Genomic DNA, 5,393 nt, shown 5'->3' on the forward strand with positions numbered 1-5,393 from the left:
CCGCGCTGCAGGTCCTCCATCAGAGCCAACCTGCAGGGGGCTAAAGGATGAGCAGAAAAGCCTGCAGCAACAGTGCCGCCTATGGGACAGCTGCCCTGAGAGTTCCCTGAGTTAAATGCAAATCAAAAGACAAACTAATTTTGCTCAGCCTGCTGTGTCAGGCCTGAGAAGAATTTAAAATATATAGTGAATGATTACCTTTTAAAAAGTATTACAGTAAAAGCCACAGTGCCATCAAGCTCCTCAAAATCCCCCACTTAGAAAACACTCTTCCCATTGTCCTTGCCACTTTCTGCAGCAGCTCTGGAGCCCTCTTTCCTGAGGGTGTATAAGAGCTGTAATGAAAACTTCAGAGGCTGCTGCTGCTGAGCACCCTCAACAAGAAGACAGCTCATAAAAACATGTCCTTATCCACCTGAGCCAACAGGTCCAGCACTGTGTGACTTCTGGTTCTTCCCCAAAGTCACCCTGGTCATGAAAGGGAAACATTTTGAATCCATTCAGGGCATTGAAGCACCCTGGACAGTGTATCTAAAGACTCCTGAGCTACTACAGAAAGCAGCCAGGCTGATGGGGCAAGTGTGTTCAAAGGGAAAAGGAGCATTCTGAGGATGTGCTTTATACTGTAATCATTTTTTTCATGTAAAAGTCACTGTAATTTTGAGTCTCACTTGCTGTGCATATTGCACCCTTATTCCCCTGTGGGCAGGAAGGAAGGCCAGCGACGTGAGCTTGTGTGTGGTGTGGTGAGAAGCCACACCAAAGGTCCACTCTCTCAGCTTCCCCACCCAAGGCTCCACTACACCCCTGGCATTGGAAGTGCCTTTTGGGGCCTAGGATGATCCTCGTGCTGTGATGTACCATGAAGTTCCAAATTCAGTAAATTCAGCCTGACTCTTTTGGTCAGTGGCCTGAGTATTGGTCCTTAATATCTTCCATAATCAAGCCCCACAGTACTTGACTTCTGTGCCTTCCCAGTTTTGGATGCCCTGGTGTCTTCAGCCTCCCGCACTCTGCCAGTCAGCTTTTCCTAACTGTAACAAAATACCAGGGTTTAAAGAAGAATGACTCACAGTGGATCATGACTCTGGAGGCTTCAATTCATAGGGGTCATGGTAGGAGTTCAGGGTGGAGAAAGCTGCTCACTGTGAGACTAGCAAGCAGAAAGATAGGAAGCAGGGGTTGGCATCCCACTGTTCCCTTCAAGGGCTCACTCTCAGTCACCTAATTTCTCCACTCTATGATTTACACCTTAAAGAATTTGCCACCTCCCAATAAAGCTTGATCTGGAAACTAAGACTTTAACAGATAATATTCTGGGGGCTTTTATCCAAATCCAGAAGCTCTACATCTAGCTCAGAAGGCAGGAATACAGCACTCACACAAAGACAGGGCATTAGCAGATGCCTGTGAACTGTAGTTCCAGAGGTAGAAGTGGCTGTTAAACTGAAGACAGGTATCTTACTCTCTGTCCTTGTTCCTCAGGTGAAATTCACAACACCCACAATTTAAGGGCAGAAAAGTTCATTTGCTCCCATTAAGGGCAGGGTGAGATGGCCAGAATACATGGTAAAGGAGAGATGCTCATGGTACAGAGAACAGGAAGCAGAGAAGAAAGGCAGGGAGTAGGGAGGGAGATAAACCCTTGGGGACCACCCCCAAGGCCACCACCTCATCCCAGCAGATGCCATCCCCTAATTGCACATTTAGCTATACACTCATCAGCGGGCTTGTCCCTCACTGAGTACAATGAGCCATTCACCTCCCAAAGTCCTTCCTGTGATAACAAACCCTCTGGAGGGAGCACCTTGACATAAACTATAATGGCCTCTGTGGCATTTCTCAGAGCCCTGTGCCAGGGTGGTGCAGGGCCCTTTAAATTCAAACAGAGACCCTCAGAGGTAATTGCAGAAGCTTCCTGTCCATCTGGTTTGAACCAAGCCTTTCAGTTTTGATTCAATTGGGCAGATGAGCTCTCAGTAGTTTCAATATCCCATGTTGGCAGGGACAGCCTGACTGTAGGATGAAGCAAACGTTCCTGCAGATGGTGTGATTTCAGAGCCACTGCAGTGACCCCATGCCTCTCCTGGCCTCTGCCCCTCCCACATGTCCCTCATGACTCTGTGCCTCAAGTTTCAGCCTCAGCTTCAATGATCCCTGGTTCCCTGGAAATGCAGTGCTCAGGACTGTCATGGGGATCTTTTCAGAATCACCCAAATTGAAAATTGTTGGGTCTTTCATTTTCCTTTGTTTACACATTCTTCCTTTTCTGCCTGGAGTGAATGAAACTGAATAATTCTTTGATAACATTTGAAATCGACACACTTGGAATTGAGGAATTGGATGGTAAAATATGAGGAATATTGAACCAAGGGACAAAGGTCAGCGTCTAACAACGGATCTCTGTGCGCACCAGTTTTCTATTCATGCATCTTCTACAGGGACTGGTCGGCCAGGAGAAATCACACATATCTCTCCTGTGAAGTGAGATAGTTATTTCCATTTTATTGAAGAAGAAAGCAAGGCTGCCTGAGCTTCAGGGAGTTACCTTAAGTTTTAGGTTTAGTATAAAATAGAGCCAATTGAAAAAAATATTGGCAGATGTGTGTAGTGCCTAATGATTGCATTCACCATGGGAGTTGGTGCAGGAGCATAAAACGCCTTAATTATTTTTACATCCCTTTCGCCTTCATCCTCCCTTTCCCCTCCATCTATTTCTTGGTTCTTTTCCCTTCTGCATAAGATCTGTGTCCACATTTCCTTTCACCTCAAACCTGTCTGGCTCCCAGTTCTTTCTTGTGTGCTCTATCATTTACTTTTGCCGCTGAGTCCTGGGAGCCAACTTTGTGCCCTTCTAGGTTTTGCCTAAGCAAGCACTGAAAATAGGTATTAAAAAAGACAGGAGGTGGGCTGGGTTTGGCAGGAATTGCTCCTTTATATTCTTAAAAGGAAATGTAATCTTTCCTACGTAGGTAGTGTTGTGGAATTTATCTTGCTTCAGTAAAAGAAACAGCAGGAGACCGACAAGGAGGAACCCAGGTACATTAAATTCCTATCAGAGCATGGCTTCTAATGCTGTGGCATTAGTCACATGTACACTCTGACTTTCTTTCCCCAAAATGCCTCATTTGAATGCTGACAGATTGGTTGGCATCCTGAAGATCTTTGCTATGTAATCACAAAGTGGCGCTGCATGTGAAAACCTGTTACATAAAACTGCTGTTACTTGGACTAATTTCATGGCAGGGTTTGATAACAAAAACTTGTGCAGAAAGTGATATCTACTGGAAGAGAGGGACTTCATGAAAAATCTTATTAGTTAGATGATATTTGAAGTCATTTTAGCTTATTCATCTCTGAAGACTGAGAAAACAAACCAAAGAAAGGAAGAAACAGCCTGTGTCCTGACCAAATGCTCCTATTCTGAGTAGCTTCTGTTGACTTTTTTCTCTCAGTCTCCAAATTAATTTCCATCTTTTACCAGAAAATAAATCTATAATTTCAAATGTCAGGCACCTGGGAAAGAAAATGATACCATTTGCTTTTCTTGCCAAATAGCACAATTCTTTTGTTTTGATGGTAAAATGCTAAAGTACGTATGATGCCTTGGGGTAGTAGGAAACAAGACAATACCCTCTTGTGTGATTTTAGTGTCCTTCCTAGTTCCAAGTCACTGGAAACCTTATCTGAAGATGGGGATTTTATCTCAATAGACCAGCTCCTTCTGCTAGAAGATTCCGGTATGAAGTTCAATGTCCTGCAGTGCTCCTTGAAAGAAAAAAGGCCTACAGGGCTACAGGGTGCATTTGGTGCCCCCTCCCACCCCCTTAATCAGACTTGAGCTGGTTTATGCTCCCCGTTGCAGTTCTCTTGTGACTTTGGTGGCAGACTCTCCCCTTGTTGCTATTGCCGAATGGACTTGTTAGTATGGCCAACTGCCCTAGTGATTTTCTTGCAACTGAAAACAACTGTCATTCAACCCAGTGATGTCTCCAAGACTAATATACCTAATCCCTCTTAGGACTAAGGAGCATAAACATTCATTTAAGAGGAATCAGGAATAAAAATTGTCACCTCGAAAGAAATAGAGAAATGACCTGAACATTCAACTAGATTATTGATGAGGATGGCCCTTTTCTGCAAGACTTTTAAAACACCAGCATGCAAGTGTGTGTGTGTGTGTGTGTGGTGTGTGTGTGTGTGTGTGTGTGTGCATGCATGCTCATGCAGTTTCTGAGTACCAGTCAGTGCTGGTCTCCTTGGACATGCACTGACCCTTAAGGGTCTTTAAACACATGGGATATACTGTCCTCTTCCTTAGGTAAGGACTGACAATGATTTTCACCAACTTTTTCCATGTTACAGCTAAAGCCTGTGACAACCTGAATTCAAGACCATGGTTTTTCTGCTCCAACCAACATCTGGGCACTCACCTGCTGAAGGTTGTGTCCCCACAAACATGAGTCTCAGCCAAGTGTCTGCACCCACACCAGGCCCCTGCAGCTCACAGAGAGATTTCTATTACACACGTCTTGGACTTTCAGTGCTTCCTTGCTTTCGAGATCTTGATTATCACTTCTTGGCCTTTTGGCTAAGATCAAGTGCCATATCTGTTCTTATCATTTTAAAATCTTCATTATGTCAGCATACAGCTTCTATCTGGATGTCCACATAAAGCCTCACACACCCATTGGTGGGGATTGTGGAGGTGGCTGGATCAAGGGTGTCTGACGCTGAGATTAAGGGTGTGTGGCACCAAAGCGGTCCACTGATTGGAATGAACATAGGTCTGGGAGTGGCCCAAGGGATCTACTGAATACAAAAGCAACACTTGAGATGCAGGTGGCACCACTAAAATGCCATAGCCTGGATGGAAAATGGGCAAGGCAGGCTTGCAGCAGCTGTTTCCTGCTGCCTGCTGCCTGCTACACCATGGGCTCCTTCTGTCCTGTCTGCTTCTCTGCGAGGCTCTTCCATGATGTCACCTCTTGGTGGAGCCAGCTGACTATGGACTAAACCATCTACAAACTGTGAGATGAAGTTGACCTTCCCTCCATTAACCTGGATGTCAGTGATTGTGTCTCCGGAATGAGAAAAGTATCTATGAAAACCAGAGACCTGATTTCATCTGTGGTGATTCAGGGAATGAAAAGGTTTGATCAAGCTTTGAACTGCATGGCTGTTCCATTTGGGTTTAGAGCTGAGTCTCTGTATACCTTAGCACTAGGGAAGACAGAGAGTATGAGTGGGACACAACTCATGCTGTTTACATTAATGCTTCTGTCGTGTTGACAGTTATAATCCCTGATGTCCCTTCCTTTGTAATGTTTGGCTTCACTGTAGCAGTTAACACTAGCTCTCCCTGGGCCGTGGACAGTTACTTAATTTTATTA

At 44.9% G+C, this 5,393-nt stretch overlaps 1 pseudogene; it reads left to right on the forward strand.

Annotated features, from left to right (window-relative positions):
* The first annotated feature begins 4,571 nt into the window (after nt 1-4,571).
* On the forward strand, nt 4,572-4,692 carry LOC111813612 (annotated as a pseudogene).
* The last annotated feature ends 701 nt before the right edge of the window (nt 4,693-5,393 follow it).

Source organism: Octodon degus, unplaced genomic scaffold, assembly GCF_000260255.1.
Source record: "Octodon degus isolate 3935 unplaced genomic scaffold, OctDeg1.0 scaffold00204, whole genome shotgun sequence".
Taxonomy (NCBI): Eukaryota; Metazoa; Chordata; class Mammalia; order Rodentia; family Octodontidae; genus Octodon; species Octodon degus.